The 19,224-nt window shown below is 53.4% G+C and overlaps 1 protein-coding gene across 5 annotated transcripts in view; it reads right to left on the bottom strand.

The window, feature by feature from the left end:
* SRL (sarcalumenin) overlaps positions 1-19,224 on the bottom strand; it is a 47,161-nt gene that overhangs the window by 14,803 nt on the left and 13,134 nt on the right. The window lies entirely within an intron of this gene.

Here is a 19,224-nt window from a genome sequence, read left to right as displayed (position 1 = left end):
TGTCCTGATTCTTTGCTGCATCTCCGACCCCTCGACTCCCTGGAGAGAAATCTATGGTGGGAACTTGGTTTAACCCAAAGAGACTGACAGTCCTTCTCAGCAGCAAGGCACATGTAATATATTTCATATGAGATACATGTGCACAATTATTCAGGGCGCCAGGCAATGCTTAAGCACTTTATATAAATAAAACATGAACTGATCTTACTCAATGTACTTAATGTCACTTGCTTCTGTAAGACAAGTCTTACGCTTATCCCCGTGTTACAGCTGAGAGGACTGAAATCTGAGACACTGAATGCTTTGCCCAACACGCAGCTGGTAACTGGCTGAGGCCGTTTAACCACAGACCTTCAGAGGAGACTGCCTGGCCCTGGAGCAGGGTACCGCGCCTCGGAGTGTGGTCCAGGCACCTGCAACACCGGCATCACCTGGGAGCTAGGGAGACATGCAGGCTCTGGGACCCTGGCCCAGACCCACTGAATCAGAATCTGCATTTTCACAAGATGCCCAGGCAATTGGTTTCCAGAAGCACTAGTCTACACCACCTGATAAAACTGCGTCTGAACCGGTGGTTCTGGACACTGGCTGGACATTGGACTCACCCAGTTCTTGCACCACTCCTCCTCTCTCCTCAGAAGTTCTGACTGAATTAGGATGTATCCCCAGCATCAGAACTTTAATAAAAAAATTTCTTGGTAATTCTAACGTGCAGCCAAAGCTGCAAACCACTGATAAACCAAATAATCCTAAACCCAAGGCTTCTGCTCCTGGCCCTCCTGACTCGTGTGCCCACGGGGGGCTTTCAATTTGGATGAGTCACCCAAGGCCTGGCATGTGCCTTTGGAACAGCAGCAATCCAGGCTCCTCCTCTGGTGATTCCAGCCCTTTCCACAGGTCCCTTTTGCCTTCTACTGTTGATGATGATGATGGTGGTGATGGTGTTGGTGATGATGATGGTGGGGATGGTGATGGCGGGGATGGTGTTGGTGATGATGATGATGGTGGTGACAGTGATGATGGTGATGGTGGAGATAATGGTGATGGTGGGGATGGTGGGTGGAATATACTCTGGGTCTGACCACTTGAGGTGTTTCTAATATTCTCTAATAAATTTCTAATAAGTTTCTAATTTCTAATAAAACACCTTCTGTCCCTGGTAAGAGTAAAACGGTTACGTAATCCCAAGGGAAATGAGGACCCCAGACTTTGGGGCTTACCACGAACTTCACTCCACTCCTGGGACCCGGACAGGAATTCAAGTATGTGCGTGTGTGTATACACATTTATATCCACACCCTTCCTGGGTTTTATGATTTAATGCCAAGCCGTCACTGACCTGCTAAGCAATTTGGAGCAAAAGAGACCAAGGGTGATGCCTTCATGCCCTGTGACCTTCTTTTCCAGGCTAAAAATAACATCTCTGACAGAAAGTCCCTCCGTGAAACAAGCTATGCCATCGGGCCCCCAGAGCCCAATCCCCAGGAAGCAGCTGTGCCATTGGGCCTGATCTCTCCTCTGGGAGGCAGTCAAAGGCTTCAAGAGCCTCTGATTAAATTCAGTGTAATTCCATGAAATCAAATCCAGTGTCTTCCCTTCCTCCCTGATCTCTCCAGCATCTAGCTGGAGCCCCCAAGGGCCCCTGGAGGAGGTGGGGGAGGGCACAGAGGCCCCAGGATACCCTGAATGAGTTGAGAGCCTGGTAAGATGAGTCTTGGTCTACCCCAGGACACACAGTACTGTACTGTAGGTGCGGCTGCCAAGGCAGCCGCCCTGCCCCTGGACAGGCCCGGGTGCTTACGTCAGAGTACATGAATAGCAAGCCCCCAGCTCCACCCCAGAGATCACGGGAAGGCCCGCGTGCTGGACAGCCTGAGGCCTTAGCCCCACTCACACTCCGGGCAGAGCATGGCATAAACCGGTTCTGCTTTCTCTCCCGACACCACCTCTGCCATCTTTGTGGTCAGCCTTTCGGTGGCTCGCCCCCTCCACAGTCCCAGCAGGGACCTCAGGCTCAATTCCTCTTTCTACTACCAACCAAACACTTGATTGTTCCCAGTTCCTAACCCTTTCCAAAGCACTTTCCACATGGACTCAAAACTGTGGAGTCACCAAGGGCCTTGCTGCGTCCAACTGCAGAGGGGGAAGCTCTGGCCAGGGAGCTTTAGAGACTTTCCCAAGGTCAAAGGTAGGATTGGGACAGAGCCCAGGTTCATGGCCCTCAGTCTAGAGTTTGTTCTGCTCCCATGTAGTTTACAAACCATGTCCCATGAAAGCTAGAGTTCCACGGACTTGGTTAGGGGGTGCAGGAAGATAAAGGAACTGGGGTTCAGCCACCCCTTTACTTCCTGCCAGCAGCTCCTTTTGGGAGCTATTCAGTCCCACTGCCTAAGGAGGGGGGGGGGTGACAGCCACTGCTTCTGCCTCTCTCGCCTTGTCCCTAAAATCTCCACTAGCCTCCTCTTGATCATTTTCCCCAACAGCCCAAGGATCCCCCACTGTGGCATCTGCTGACTTTGCTGACCATCGTGTGCCCAGCACGGAGCTGGGTGGTGTCTTTCCTTCACGCAGAACTTCACGCTTCCCAAAGGAGTTTCATGTTCTTAAAGCAGACACAGGAAAGTCCAGTTGTTTGCCCAACAAGCATTCCAGGGATGGGCTAGAACTTGGGCCAAGAAACAAAGCAGAGCTCCCGGGCCACATGCGGGTGGTATCCAAGAGCTGCAGGGCTTTCCAAGCACAGAAGCCCAACCTCTGAGGTTTGGGTCAGCATGAATCTGCGTGTTTCAGAAGGTGATTCTAACAAGCACTAATGTGTGACAACCCTCCGTGCCAGGCATCAGGGAGTCTGTGTTGAAGCTGAAGCCGGAGATCGGCAGGTCAGAACCCGAGATGCTGCTTAGTTGACCTGTTTTGAACCCACCTCGAGGTGCTGAATTTATTCAGTGCCTCCACGGAATAGAAGGTAAACTCAATCCCACCTGTCCAAGACTCCTCAGCACACATTTCTAAGGACTGGCCAAGGTTATCCTCCACGTCTTCTCATCCAACTGAAACTATTGAGTCCAAAGTCACACACAGGTAAAATACCTTTGACTGTCACTCATACACAATTATGCAGATGAGTCATCAGTAATAAAGCCCCAGGGGGACAATCACTTTCCAGTTCTAATCCTAGACACATCTGTACCCAGGAGTCAGGAATACCAGTCTTGCGTCCAGACGGTCCCACGTCTTTCACCAGGCTGTCCTTCGCCCCAACACTCAGACAGCTCATCGGCCGTGCCTCAAGTGCACCCTTCAGAAACGGAGTCAGAGCAGCACACCGACCCCTTCTGTGTCCTAGGTCTTGTCTCTGAACGCTCCTGGACGGGCCAATGGTCGGCAGCCTCTTTTGGTGTCTTTTAGGATTAGACATTTTTTTCTTGACCTTATTTACAGAGCAAACGCTCACCACTCAGGGCCCTTTGTTCCTTCGCTTCTTGGATGAGTCTTCAGACAGCCTTGCAGATGCCAACACTGAGAAGGACCCTAGAAGAAAGTGTCCACATCCTCCCAGAACCCTGAGGCCTTCTCTCTCGCCATTCTGTTAGCCTTTACCTCTTCTACCCCGGACAAGGGGACCAGGGTGCAGTGAGTGAGGCAGCCATCTTTGGAAGGTTTCTTTGGCCTCCTGGCCAAGCTCCTGAAGTCAAGGTTAATCCCACCAGGACAGCTAGTCCCTGGCTGGACTCTGGCCCCAAAATGATTCACCCAGGAGACAGGACACAATGACAAGGACACCATGGGACTGGGAGTCCAAAGGGACCCCCTCACAGACCAAGCCATTTGATTTCACTGTGATCCAGAGCCTGAAACTCTGAGGAGTGACTGCTCCAAGGTCACGGGTCTGGTTAAACCAATTAGCAGTGGGCTGGTTCTAGAAGCCAGAACTCCACCAACTCTGAGTCCATGGGCTTTCCCAGCACCAGGACACCAACTCCCAGAAAGGACAGGGGGTGAGCCAGCCTCAGGATAAGCAACTGTTCACTGTACCCTCTTCCTTCTCCCTTTAAAAAGGATTAAGACTTCAAGACCATTGCTTTTAACCCACAAAGTCCAGAGAATTGACAGAAGCACTCCATCCCCTTTCCCCATCCTTAATTCCTAGGAATTCTTGCTTCAGGGGGTACAGAGAGAAATCACCCACAATCCCACAACCATTCTTGTTGCTGATGCCCAGAGGATTCATGGAAGTGGATGAGCACTCACATTTGAAAGGCAAATGAGTTTGGAAGAAGTAAACCATCAAAGTCCTAACCCTTCAGTGTGACTTAATTACCAACAGGAAACCCTGTGGAAAATCCAGTTTTCCCAGAGATCAGCCCTTCCTGAAGTGAACAGAAATCCTTGTAGGAGTCACTGGACTATACTTCCTCCATTCAGAGGGACTGAGCTGGGCAGGAGAGGGAAGGAAGGAGGGAGAGATGGAGGCTGGATCCTGAGACAGATGGCTGGCTTCCTCCACCCCCCCACCTCCCCACCCAATGACATGGAATCCCCCTGCAATCCGGAGGCTGGCCTCTGGGAGGGCTATGGCTGGACTTCTGGTCACCAGGCATGGAGACACCCGCTAAGAGCCAAAGCAATGTGGCTCCCCGAGGTCACAGTCAGACGGATGCCTTGAGATCAGATTAGAACCACCAGAGGCTTGGATGCGGGGGTAACAATGACATCAGACCCACCTCTATCCCAAGGCGGGGGGGAAGTGAGGGGAAGTCTGCTTAATTCTCAAGCTTGGAAAATGGACGTGATGCCTTCCCAGCCTGGACCAGAACATCTCGGGGCTTCCCTTTGCCAGGAGACCCAGAGCCAGACTGGTCTCTGGATGTGGTCAGAAGTCAGGACAGCTCTTCAGTGTCTCACTAACCAGCAGTGTGACCTTGCTCCTCAACACCTCCCCCCCGCCCCCACACCAACTCCACTGGTCTATAAAATGCAGGTAATACTACCTCCTTTGCCAACCCTTTCAAAGTATTTTAAGCATCAGATAACGTTTAAAAGCATTCTACAATGTTAGATATAATAAAGCTCATTTCCTAGAAGAATAAAGATGCCAGGCCAAATCCCAAGTTCAATGAGTGGGCCAAAACAGAACAAGCTTTGGACAGGAGCCAAGCTGGCTCACCTTCACTCTAATCCTTCCTACCCGCTGTTTTGGTGGGGGGGTGGGGGGTAGGTCAGTGGTCTTTCTGCCGGGGCTCTTTATCCCCTTTATGCAGCCAGAAGCAGCCTGGACAAGGAGTTGCGGGCGTGTTGGGGGTAGCCTGACTCTTTCCATAAGGTTCCAGCTGGCCCGGGGACAGGAATGGGCCTCAGCTGTCAACACTCCTGGAGTCCAGATCTCGCCCTGCTGAGCCCCACGTTGACTCCTGTGATGACCGACCTCCACTTCCAGTCAGCCCTGACTCACCCAGAAACTTCTTTCTTTTTTCTAATGTTTATTTATTTTTGAGAGAGAGACAGAGTGGGAGGGAGGGAGGGAGGGGCAGAGAGAGAGAGGCAGACACAGAATCGGAAGCAGGCTGAGCTGTCAGCACAGAGCCCGACGCGGAGCCGAAACTCATGAACTGTTTTTTTTTTTTTTTTTTTCAACGTTTATTTATTTTTGGGACAGAGAGAGACAGAGCATGAATGGGGGAGGGGCAGAGAGAGAGAGGGAGACACAGAATCGGAAACAGGCTCCAGGCTCTGAGCCATCAGCCCAGAGCCCGACGCGGGGCTCGAACTCACGGACCGCGAGATCATGACCTGGCTGAAGTCGGACGCTTAACCGACTGCGCCACCCAGGTGCCCCGAAACTCATGAACTGTAAGATCATGACCTGAGCCGAAGTCAGACACTTAACTGACTGAGCCACCCTGGCGCCCCTCACCCAGAAACTTCTGAAGGAATGCATAGCTTCCTCTCTCTCCCCTGCCTCCCAGATCCCTTTGTCCCACCACTGAAGGAGTGACCCCACACGTCGCCCCCAGCACAAATGCACGCTCAGGGGGTGCCGAAGCCCACTCTGTGTGCTGGGTGTGAGGACGGGTGAGAGGTGCTGTCTGCAGGAGGAGCAACTAAGGGCCCTTCCTTCTCAGTTCTCAGAAGCGGCAACACAACCAGAGAGGCCACCACCGTGACAGACCGCCCTCTTCGTCCTTGGAATAAGCGAGCACAGGGCGATAAGCCCTTTAGAAATGACTCAGGCCTTGAGAAACTAGCTTTGACTGCACCACAGAGACAGAGAGAGAGAATGGCACTCGGCTTGTCCCGCTCAGCTGAAATCAGAGCTAATGTTTTCACAGCTTTCAAGGGTCTGCACGACCACAGGCGGCCCCAATGACAGAGCCAGGCCTGCCCCACACCTGCTTGGCGGTTGGGTGTCCTGAGCAGATCTTACCTCCAGCCACCAGAAGACCGAGAAGCTGTTTCCCCCCAAGTCTGCTCAGGGAAGGTTATGGAGGAAGGTCAAACCAAGGGCAGAAGCTAGAGCAGCAATAACGAATATTGTGCCCCGTGAGTTGCCCTGCATACTCCGGCCCATAGACCCTTCCCGCAAAACCGCTATCCAGACAAGATGCCAGATCTCTCCAGCTTCTCTCCCAGAGGACTTTACCAAGTTCACAGCACATGCGCTCCACTCCTGGGTCCTTACGTTGGTGGCGCCAAACCTCATTCTTGTTTTGATTATTTTCACGTTAGAGATTTGCAGTGCTGAAGAAACCTTGGAAATTAACTAGCCCAATCCATCCATTTCACAGCAGAGGTGACTGAGGCACAGAGAGCTAAAAGAGCCAGCTGGAAGCCGCCTAATGAGCAAAAGCTGGACTTAAACCAAGGTCTCTGTACCCCTCGCCCTGGTCTTTCACGTGGGGTTCCACCCAGCTACGACTTTCTTCTCTCCTTGACGTTTCTAATGCATTATGCCCATGTCTTGCCCTTGCCCTGAGACCCAGCATTCCTGGGATCGCTCATTCATTCCCCCTCATTGCTCCTATAAGGCATGGCCTCCCAGTGAGTACCAGCTGAGGACTCTGACGTCAGGCTGGGTCCCAGAGCACAGATCTCGATGGAGACCTTGGGAAGGACTGGGGTAAGGTTCAAGCTCCTGGAGGCCATCTGCACCCAGCCCAGCCCTGTGTTTCCCATCACTCTGGGTGCTCTGGTATCATGGTAGGGTGGGGGTAGGGGATGCAGGGAGGGATTCACTGTCCCCATCATCGGGGGACAAAGGTCAGCTGGTTCCACGAAAGTTACATGAGATCAACTCTTAGTTTCTGAGTTCAGGACTGCAGAGGCCAAACAACCCCAACGAGAAGAGGCTTCCAGAGTCTGGGTCACAAGGGAAAAGGAAGAAGACTTCTCCCCGCTCCGTGAATGGTACAAACTCCCAAAGCCTCTAGAGCAAACCCATCCATTACCCTGTTAGGACTTCAGAGCTTGGAATGCCACAGGCAAAGAATATCCAGGCCGATCTATGGTAGGATGTTCTAGAAATCCTATGTCTCCCCTGGGAGCAGGCTTGCCGGTTTGTATCCCTAAGTGTCCTAGCCCACTGACCCTCAGACACGTGGGCCACATTCTCCCGGTGAGAGGTGGCTCTCTCCCTCCCAAAGGGCCCCCCTCTCTGGAAATCCCCACCCCTAGGGAGAAATCCTTTTAGGCAGTTAAACCCCCAAGGAAGCTTCTTGCTGGAGTTAGTGTCGCCAAGGGTCTGGGTTCTCGTCTCTTCAAACACTGAGAGCAAATGAGGCTCTTGCTACCCAGACCTTTCTTTTCCTTCGGCAGCCTGGTGACCAGGCAGGTCAGGGTGAGCACTCTTCTGGTTCCCACGGGGCTCCCCTGGGGAGAGGAAGGTTAAAGCCAAGGGCAGGCCGGAGGGCGGGGCAAGAGCAAGCGAACATTCCGCACTCACTGTCCCTGGGATGACCCTTCCTGATCAACACCAAGGGCCCCACGCAGCCTCTGCCAGGCCACATCGAGGAGCTCAGCCAGTGGCCTGCCTGCCGGCCGGCCACACACAATAAGCCCCCCCCCCCCCCAACGCCCGTCCCTGCCCCAAAGCCTGAGCCTGCTCTGGTATCATTTCCCACGGCTGCTATAACAAAGCACCACAACCTGGGCAGCTTAAAGCAGCAGGAATGTTTCGATTCCTGGTCAGGGAAGCCTTTCGAATCACTATGTTGTATACCTGAAACTAATAAAACACTGGAAGGAAAGAAGGAAGGGAGGAAGGGAGGGAGGGAAAGAGAGAGACGTAAATGTATTATTATCTCTCCATTCTGGAGGCCAGAAGTCCAAACTCAGGGTGTCCGCAGGGCCGTGCTCCTACCAAAGGTGCTCAGGGAGGCTCCTTCCTGCCTCTTCTGCTTCTGCTGGTTCCCGGCAGCCCCTGGCCTATCCACATGTGTCTCCCATGTCTACCTCGGTGGCCCATGGCCTTCTCCCTGTGTCTCTACTCTGCATCTCTCCTCCTCCACTTCAAAGGGCACCCAGTCAGGCTAACTAACCACATCTGCAAGGAACCGATTTCCAAATAAGGCCACATTTGGAGGCATGGCGGGGGGGGGGGGGTATGGGGAGGGGGTTAGGATTTCAACATACCCTTTGAGAACCAACCCATAAGAGGTCACACTACCTCAGCAGGTCCGGCCTCACCTGTTCCCTCTTGCCAGCCTACATCCCACTGCCTCTATGACGTCTTCCAGTTCTCACCTCTCCAAGCCACCTGGGTGGTCCCCTCACTGACCTCAGCTGACTCAGTGTCCATGACTGTCCATACTGAGCCACGTGATGCAACTCTGTCCCATGTGGCTGTGACCTTCGGGGGGGCAGGGGTGCGTGTGTCCAATCTTCCCTCTTAGGCTGTCACTGACTCTGGCTGGTGCACCTGTGGCCCCAAAGCCTCTTCGTGTCCCCACAGTGCCTAAGAAAGCCATGAGCTCCAGGACTCAAACAATGAACACCTGCAGAATTCTCTAAGAAACCGCATTCAGCCCTCGTGCATTTCCAACCAGTATCCTCCCTGCCAGACTCACTGTCGCCCACTCCCCACTGCCTGGACCTAGCTAATTCCAGCTCACACATGAGACCTCAGCTTTGAAGCCCATCCCTGGGAGGCCTCCTGGGGCCTCCCAGTACTGAGATGCTTCTGCTCTGTGTTCCCATAGCACTCCCTGTGGCAGCCTTTAACTCGTGTCCCCATGGAAGAGAAGTTCCCTGAGGCCAAGGCCTGCAGTGTTTCCCCAGTGGGATCGCAGGGGTCCAGCACGGGGCCTGGCAGCACAGCAAATGTCTGTTGGATGCCCTGAGAGCACCAGAGAGTAGTGAGCCTCTTTCCTGGGTCAGCCCTTCTCAAGGCGTGGCTCAAGGCCATTTGCAAAAAGGATGAGAGAAGAGCTTAGTTAGAAGTTCCATTCTGGGTGCCTGGGTGGCTCAGTTGGTTAAACGTCCGGCTTCGGCTCAGGTCACGATCTCGAGGTTCATGGGTTTGAGCCCTGCGTTAGGCTCTGTGCTGACAACCTGGAGCCTGCTTCTGATTCTGTGTCTCCCTCTCTCTCGGCCACACCCCAGCTTGTGCTCTGTCTCTGTCTCTCAAAAATGAATAAAACATATAAAAATTTTAAAAAAAGTTCCATTCCTGGGCCATTCCTCAAAGCCACTGAATTGCACTCAGCGATGGGGGGGGGGGGGGGGTTGCAAGGCTGATGCTTATCAGCTGTGGGGATATTACGGGTCTGGGGTCTAGCTGGCCTTGCTACCCTGCCAGGGGATATTCCCAGGAGAAGAGCACAAAGAAGCAGATGTGGCTGGTGATGGGAGGCTCTCACAGAACCTGCCTGAGGAATGGAAGCCTGGTGGTTGAAAACAGCTGCCCAGCTCAGGGAGCAGCCCTGGGACCCCTGGGACCCTCAGGGAGGAAGAGAAAGAGAGAAGGACAGAGTTAGGGGCCAAATTTGCTCTCCTAATCAGCAGTGGAAACGTGAGCCTCTGTCTCAACTCCTCTGTGCCTGTTTCATCAATAATAAAACGGAAAAGGGGCGCCTGGGTGGCTTAGTCGGTTAAGCGGCCGACTTCAGCTCAGGTCATGATCTCTCGGCCTATGAGTTTGAGCCCCACGTCTGGCTCTGTGCTGACAGCTCAGGGTCTGGAGCCCACTTCAGATTCTGTGCCTCCCTCTCTCTCTGCACCTCCCTGCTCGTACTCTGTGTATCTCTCTCTCTCAAAAATAAACATTGGGGCGCCTGGGTGGCTCAGTAGGTTAAGCATCTGATATCGGCTCAGGTCATAATCTCACACCTTGTGAGTTCGAGCCCTGCATCCGGCTCTGTGCTGATAGCTCAGACCCTGGAACCTGCTTCAAATTCTGTGGCTCCCTCTCTCTCTGCTCCTTCCCTGCTCAAGATACGGTTGCACATATCTGTGAAAACACTAAAAACTACTGAGTTGCACACTTTAAATGGACACATTATATGTATTTGAATTATGTCTCAATAAAGCTATCTTTTTTTTAAAAAACCTGTTGTCTACCTTCCAAATCTATCCTCGGCCTAACCATTTCTCCCACCCCTAGCTTGACATCTCTCACCTGGGTTGTGAAACTGCTCCTCCCTGAGCGCCAGGCCCTCTGTTCCCCACACGCGCTCCCTCTCTGCACATGCTCCGGCGGCCCCCTCCTCCACACAGGCTTGCTTTCTATGAGCAAGCACACCGGGCCTCCGTGCTCTCTGCTGGGAATGCCCTCCCCACACAGCTGCCCAGCTCTCCACTCTCCTCGCCTACATCTTGGCTCCTTGTCACTATTTCTGCAAGGCCTTCTCCTACCACCCTGGTGACACTGTCTCCCAACTAGTCTTCCCCTCTCCCCAACCTAATCTTTTTCTCCACTGCACCTATAATTGTCCAATAAACTAAACAACTTACTTATTTGGTTTCCTCGTCAGAGATTTTGTTTCCCAGTGCCTTGAACAGACTTTGGATGGGTGGATGGATGGATGGATGGATGGATGGATGGATGGATAGATGGATGGACAGGTGGATGATGGATGGATGGATGGATGGATGGATGGATGGATGGATGGATGATGGTAGCAAAATATAAGGCCTTCCCTCAACTCAGTGGCAGAGAGTTCCAGAAGAGAGGAGATTTGAGACTGGGATTCATAACCACAGAAGTACCCATGGGTTAAGTCATTTAAGCAGCCCAGGCCTATTTTTTTCTTTTGTATTTTTTTTTCTTTCTTTTTGTGATCAAAGGGTCCTAGGAGTAGTTGCCTTATCAGCTCAAAAGGTTACTGTGATAACCATGAACTTCATTCCTGAATTTAAGACCCTCCCCTTAAGCACACAGCATCTAACTGGAGGGACAAGCCAGACAGAGGAGAGCAAGAAATGCCAGGGTGGGTGCGGTCAGCTTTTCTAGAAAGGCTAGCAGACAGTGGAGACCTGTCCCCAACCCTGCTTTCCTCCAGAACCAGGACAAAGCAGACACAGGGCAGTAGAGCCACATCCACCAGTTTCCAGAGCTGCCCTGACACCCCAGACTCGGGGTCAGGGACCCCCTAAGTCTGCCACGAGGACACCCACACGTCCGTCCTTACAGCTGGGCGTTCCTGCTGCTGGCAAGGAGGGGGCAGAAAGGCAGAGATAGCAGGATGCAAACCTTCATCTGGAAGTTGGCTCTCCAAGGACCTCCTGCAGAATGTTAGGAGGTGACTCCATGCCCCGCTTACTCTCCTGCTGCACTCGGGGCGGGAGACTCCAAGGGGCCGGGCACCCACCCGGAGAGGGAGAGCCAGGCCTAACGCTGCTGGGCCTCAGTCTCTGGGTACTTGGCCTGCGACTCTTCTCCACCACACACCAGCCCAGAAACAGAGCCTCCTGTCCCCAGGACAGGCCCACTCTATCTCGCTCCATACCTGAGCACACCCAACAAGGAGCTGGAACATGCCCCCCGCCATCCTCCCCAGCACCACCACAAGGCTAGGCGGCCTCCTGGGATCGCCTGCCCCCGGCCAGCTGTCGGTCCATTCGTTCAACACGTTTGTACTGGGTGTGTCAGCAGAGCTCCAAATTAGCTGCTACGGCAATAGCGTGGGCGGTGGGGCCAGAGAGAGGACGGAGGAAACAGGTGCCATCTGTGCCCAGTAGAGGGCTACCACCCAGGAGAGAGACGGGAACTATATGTTCAGAGCCAGCAACCACTCAGTCGTTGGGTCCAAGGCTATGGAGCCCGAGGGGTTGAAGGGTGCCCTCCACCCCCAAATTCCCATCCCTCCAGAACCTCAGAATGTGACGTTACTTGGAAATAGGGCCTGTACAGATATAAGTAGTTAAGCGGTGGCCATACTGCATTAGGGTGGGCCTGAAGGCCGATGACTGATGTCCTTAGAAGAAAAGCAGAGGACACACAGAGACTCATAGAGGAGGGGCCACGTGAGGACAGAGGCAGAGATCGGAGACGCGTCTACAAGCCAAGGAAGGCCAAGGATCCACCAGAAGCTAGAAGAGGTGGGAAGGATCCTCCTGTGAAGCCTGCCAACATCTTGGTTTCTGACTTCTGGCCTCCAGACTGCGAGAGGTTAAGTTTCTGTTGTTGGAAGGCGTGAGGTTTACGGTCACTGGTTCCGATGGCCCCAGGAGGGGAACACAGGAACAGCGCTGAGGCCCGGCCCCACGAGGTCTTCCTGACCCCCCCTCACACTAAGCGGTGGTGCTCTCACCAGCCCCACGGCCCTCTCCCACCCACTCCCCTTCTCTGAACACTCAGGCTACTTATTTTTAGACCCTGTGACATGTGCCTTATACGGTTCCCTCAGCCGGTCATGAATGGGGGCTGCCTCCCCCCACAGCCTGGTTTGTAAGCTCTTTGAGGACAGAGGATCCAAAGGATGTTAACAGCCCTGAGAAGGGGCAGGGATGCTGACGGATTCCCTTGAGTGTTCATGTTTCGTGATATTTGAGGAAACCGGTGGCAGGTGTCAAGCCAGAGGACCAGGGACAGCAGCGATAGCCTGTAATTACTGTCACAGTCCTTTTAACCTTAAAAAGTATCTAATATCAAAAAAACATTTTAAGCATCTGATAGCCTTTTTTTAATTTTAGTCACATCACAACCCCATGCTGTAAATAGGGCAAGTATAATTATCTTGTTTTATGGGCAAACAGGTGCAAAATGGTAAGGGGCTTGGTGGCAAATTTGTGACAAAGCCAGTGTTTGCTCGGCCCTATGGTCGCTGTGTGCCCCACCCCCGGCAGGCTGCTCTGCTCGCAATGTGGGCAGCCTCAGGTGACAGGGCTCCCGGTGAAGAGGCTGCTGGTCTAACTACCAATTCAGGAGGGAAACTGAGGCAGAAGACAGGAGAAAGGTAGATTTGCCACCGGGCTTCAACTCCCCTCACAGCCTGTACCCAGGCTCATTCCTGAGGCCAGGAGGGGCTCCCCAGGCCACAGCAAGTGCTGTGACCCTTCTCCAATTTTTCCAGACCCCTTCCTGGTGTCCTGACCCCCTGAAATAAGCTAGAGAAATAAATGATCTTCTACTACCTGACACTTGAAATAAAGGGTAGGAGGGAACACGGGGGCGGGGGTGGGAGGGCAAAAAAAAAAAAAAGACCAACGAAGTGGCCAGAAGCCTCTCTGGAAGGTGCAGGTGCACAGAACAGGCAGTTGGGGAACCGTAGGACAGAGAGGTCATTTTCAAGGCAATGGCTTTGTCAAGTCTTTAACTATTGCCACCTAGGGAAACTTCTATGGGAAACAACTGGGCTGGCCGAGTCCTAACCAAATGGCCACTTGGAGGAGGACCAGGGGCCGCAGTTTTGGCGGTGAGCTGGTGGAAAGGCGGGGGGGAGGGGGCTCCCAAACCCCAGGGCTCTCCCCTGGCCTGAGCTCCCAACACAACCCACTTCCTGCGGGCTCAGAACTCCAGGCCAGACTTTGCCTGCACCTGTTTGAGCTCAGAATGCAGTCCCTGCTCTAGAAGGATCCAAAAATATCTGAGAAGGAGAAGGAGAGGGGCTGCAGTATGCCAAGGGCCCAGGGAGAGCCACCTGGCTCAGTGTTCCAGGCCCTTCGCCCATCAGGGGGGTCTGATCCCACCAATAGGAGCCCCACACCCGAGCCAGAGCTGGGCTCATCGCTACCCCTGCCAGTACAATGCCCCCAGCATCTCCATTCCTGGTTCTGATCACCACCTCCAGATGCTCTTCCTCCTCTGCCTGCACAAACCACCCCCTCATTCATCAGACATTAAGGGCTTTCTGTGAACCAAGCGCCAGGCTAGGCACTGGTGACTCAGCGGTGAACAAATTAACCAAACATGAAGCCCGTGCCCTCTTGGAGCTGACAGTCCAGCGACTGTCCCCCTTCCTCCCAGTGCAGCTGAAACCCTGCCTCTCCGTGAGGCCGACCTTCCAGCCCTCTTCTGAACTCCAACTACAGCTGCCCGGGTGTTAGTTACATTTTCTCTCGGTGTGTGTCATCTCCCCAAATAGAAGTCAGCTCCTGGGGCAGAGACACAGCCTGTTCCTGTCCGAGCAGTGTGGCTGACCAGGACCTCGTGGTGAACACAGCCTGGCGTTGGGGCCAGAAAGCTGGTTTTTCAGAGAGGGGTCCCCATCATCACCCCCTTTCCTGCCTCTCTCCAGTCCTGCCCCCTCTCGGTTGCCGCCGTGTCCGGATCTGTGTTGCACCTCATATCTCGCCTGTCTTTTTTATGTTCGTTTATTTCAAAAGAGACAAAGAATGAGAAAGTAAGAGAGAGTGGGGGAGGGGTGGGGAGAGAGAGAGAGAGAGAGAGAGAGAGAGAGAGAGAGAGAGAGACAGGGAGAGAGGGAGAGAGGGAGAGAGGGAGAGAGAGAGAGAGCGCGCGCTAATCCTAAGTAGGCTCCTGACTGGCAGCTTGGAGCCGACTTGAGTCTCAAATCCATGAACCAAGAGATCACGACCTGAGCAGAAACTAAGAGTTGGACACTTAACCAACTAAGCCACCCAGGCACCTCTGTTTTCTGTTTTGTTTTAATTTTTTAATTTTAATTCCAGTTAGTTAACAGACAGTGTAATATTAGATTCAGGTGCAGAAGAGAGTGATTCCACACTTCCATACAACACCCAGTGCCCATCACAACCGCACGGTTTAATCCCTACCCTGTATTTCCCCCATCCCCTTATCCCCTGCCTCTAGTGTCCATCAGTGTTTTCTCTGTAGTGAAGAGTGTGTTTCTTGCTTTGTCTCTATCTTTTCCCTTTGCTTGTTTGTTTCTTAAATTCCATATATGAGCGAGATCACATGGTATTTGTCTTTCTCTGACTTGTTTCGCTTAGCGTTATACTCTCTAGATCTATCTGTGTGGTTGCAAATGGCAAGATTTCATTCTTTTTTATGACTGACATTCCACTGTGTGTGTGCGTGTGCGTGTGCGTGTGTGTACCACATCGTCTTTATCCATCTATCAAGGGACACTCGGGCTGCTGCCATAATTTGGCTATCGTATTAACAGTGCTGCTATAAACACAGGGGTGCACGTATCCCTTTGAATTAGCACACTTTGTATTCTCTGGGCAAGTACCCAGATTATAAGGCAGTTGCATTCTTACATCACTTGCTGACCATACACTGCTCCTTGCCCCTAATCATGAATCCATTCTGTTCCCAACACAGGGCGGGCTCCCCAGGGAAGGCCCGTCTCCCCTTTCTGACTCTGCGCCGGGCCCTTCTCTTCCCCAGAGCTGGCCACACAACCCACACCTGCTCTTTGCCCTTTAGCGCTCTGAGTGACAGAGGACAAGAGGGTCCTGCCAAGGTGGTGAAGGACAAGGACCCCTGGGGGGAGGGTCCCCCAAAGTGTCGAAGGAGAAAAGCCTTTTCTCACTGCATAACATTCTTGCAGTGAAGCCAGGGAGCCCGCCCCAGCTAAGCCAGCGTTCTACTCGAAATCCTTCTGGGGACCAGGATTCGGAGCGGACAGAGCCATGGAGACTATGTCTTCGTGTGGTTCTGATGAGGTAGTCCCAGGGAAAACAGGCCTCTGGGGTGGTGCCAGGCAGGAGCTGGCTGCCGGAACCACAGTCTCATGGTGGTGATTCTTCAGGATCAGGCCCCTGGGCACACCCACCCCAGAGCGGCTGGGAAGGGTGGCCTGCTCTCTGTACAGCTGGCTGCTGCAGGCCCTGGCTAGGGGGGAGTGAACGGCTGACGTCCTAACAGCAGGGACTGCTTCTGCAGCCCAAGCCCCCCCTCCTAAGACCAGGCAGCTCAGGAAAGGCGGCCGTGGAGCCCTCTGTGAGGGAGGATAGGGAACTGACAAGTGCAGGCATGTCTCTGCCTGGGACCTTGACTCTGAACAAAACCACCTTCAGGGCTGCAGAAGGATGGGGCTGAAACCAAATGGGACAGGACTTCCCCGATCCCAAGATGAGCCCCGCCAATGGGCGCGGCCAAGTCCTCCCAGCCAGGAAAAAACCCCAGAGGAAACCTGAGCCTGGGACTGTCTCTGTTCCACAAGAAGAATGAGAACCGAGGCCGACATCCGAGGAACTCACCGCGTGCCTCCCAGCCAGCTCCCGCTAAGTCACAGATCCTGATGGAATCCAAATACAGAGCTTTTCCCATTGCAGGCCCAGGGGACATTTGCTGAATGTACACCTTACATGGTGGAGCTGGGGATCAGACTCTGCCCTATTCTCCACAGCATCTGGCTTGAGGGGGCTCGTTCACCAACTTTCACTGACACAAAAAGGTTGGGTCACTGATTTCGTCTCCGGGCTCTGCCTGGTGGGTGTTCCTTCAGCACCACGGACCAGGCTCTGGTTTCGGCCCTGCTGTTCCATCCCATGCAACTTGGGGCAATGGGCCTCCCTTTCCACCTCATGGGTTCTTGGAACATCTGTCTGGTTCCTTCCCCCGACCCGGTGACCCTCCAGGCCCTCCATGGCAATCGTAGTGTAGGCCAGGATCCCTACACCCTATATTAGCTCCCTGGCTGGCTCCTGAGTTTGCCTGGAATGTGCAGTGTCCCTCTGAGGTCTCCACAGTGCTATGGCGTGTCTCCTAAGACCTATCCCACCCTTCCTGCACGTCTGGCAGCTTGGTCACTTCCTCTTCACCTTGTGTCTGTCAGTCCTTGTCTCTCCTAGGACCCTTGCCATTGGCCCATAAACACACTTCGTCTTCCTAGCGTTGAAAAGGAAATTTGCTACATCCATAAACCCCCTGCCCACTTACTCTCACGTCTCTATCCCTCCTGAGCCCACTGTCCAAATGTGTTGCCTCTGCGCCTTCACTAGATGCACGTAAGGCCCTCGTGCTCTGCCTGTGACCTCAGGGTATCAAAGCTAACGCCTCATCTTCCCCGGCATCTCTTTGGCATTTCATCCCTCCGACCGCCTTTCTAGAATGCGCCCTTCCCAGGGTGCCTGGGTGGTTCAGTCGGTTGAGCGTCCAACTTCTGCTCAGGTCATGATCTAACAGTTCATGGGTTCGAGCCCCGCATCAGGCTTTGTGCTGCCAGCTCAGAGCCTGGAGCCTGCTTCGGATTCTGTGCCTCCCTCTCACTCTGCCCCACCCTTGCTTGTGCTCTGTCTCTGTCTCTCAAAAATGAATGTTAAAAAATTTAAAAAGACAAAAAACAAAAACCACAGAATGTTCCCTTCCCTTGGCTTCCATCCAGGTCACTGCCTCTTCCCAGGTCTCTTCCCCTTTTCCTGAAATCCACTCACTGCCCAAATGTGGCACTGCCCAACGACCATCCCCGTATCTTTTCTTTTTCTCTCTCTGCAACAGCCTCATCTTCACCCAAAAGAATCTCATGTCCGGACCTCTAGACCTGACTTCCGATCCTCCAACATCCAGGATCTCCACCCAGATGTCTCCCTGGCACCTCAAATTCATAATGACCCAAACTGAGCCTTTAAAATCTGTTCTTTAATGTTCCTGGTCATTCATTCATTCATTCATTCATTCATTCATTTTTCTGGCAAGATCACACCACCAGTGACCCACACTAGACCCTCAAAGCCTCCTTCTGGCCCTGACTCGCTGGGGTCCAGTGGACTTCACCGCAGCTACCTGCTGGGTCTGGCCCTCCTCTCTGCCCACCCCCCCAAACTGCCTTGCGGAGCTCACACCCACTCCAACTGGCATTTCTGACAAGGTCCTCTAGTCAGCCTCCCTCGTCCTCCCCCTCCCTCCAAACACCTGCTGGACGGATGCTTCCAAAGCCCTCAAAGGTTACCCACCATCTGCAGAGCAAACCCCTCCTCATCAGCCGACCACACATGGCCCTTCAGAGGCCCCATCCAGGCTTCCAAGGACCTTCCCCGTGACCCCCACTTTGCTCTGCCTGCCCTTATCCTTGCCCAGTTCTCCCCAGAGCCCCGACCTCTCCTGACAGCATGAGTTTGCTTATCCTGCTCCCTTAAAGTAGAATCTTCTTCCTTCCGTCACTCCACATCTCGATGCTACTTTCTTCCAGGCGCATCTCAAACATTCCCTCATCTGTAAACAGTTCCTGACCCACTCAGTTAAAAACTATCTCCCCAGGCACTTCCACCCTACCTCACTTTACCTGTGCCTCCCTCATGACACTCACGTGTGGCCCACACACGCGCATGTGTGTGTGTGTGTATGTGTCTGTGGCCACAAGGCAGAAGACACCCTATCTCCTGTACCGGATTGTAAGCATGCCAAGGACAAAACGCCCATGTGAACTCCCCCAGTACCATACCTAAACAACAGGAGGTACCTGATAAATCTGGGATGATTAGTACACAGTGAGATGTGGTGAGGTGTTTGAATGAAAAGGCTTTGCACCCAGGCAGCATTTAAACATAAGGGGTTGTGCTGTGAGTGGGTCTGGATTGGGATTTGGAGCAGGAAAGGTGTCCTGGAGAGAGCTAAGCCCAGCACCCCACAGTAGCAGACCCCACCCCTGCCCACTCTCCCGGCTGTACCCTCGTTCCAGACCAGGAGCCACAGCACCTAGACCCTGTCCTTGGCCCTGGGACCCTGTCAGAGAGCAACAGCCATCTTCCTCCTGTGTCTGTAGGGATTAGGCTCCTTCCCAACCCACCACACTTAAGTGAGCACCAAACTGCCAGATGGATGCAGCTGGCCTCATCTGGACCCCCTTCCGGGGGAGCAAGGACACCTGAACTCCAGCTCAGACCTGCCTTGAACCAGCTCTCTTTTATTGCCACACC

Source organism: Felis catus, chromosome E3 (assembly GCF_018350175.1).
Source record: "Felis catus isolate Fca126 chromosome E3, F.catus_Fca126_mat1.0, whole genome shotgun sequence".
NCBI lineage: Eukaryota > Metazoa > Chordata > Mammalia > Carnivora > Felidae > Felis > Felis catus.
This window is presented reverse-complemented; position numbering and strand designations above follow the sequence as displayed.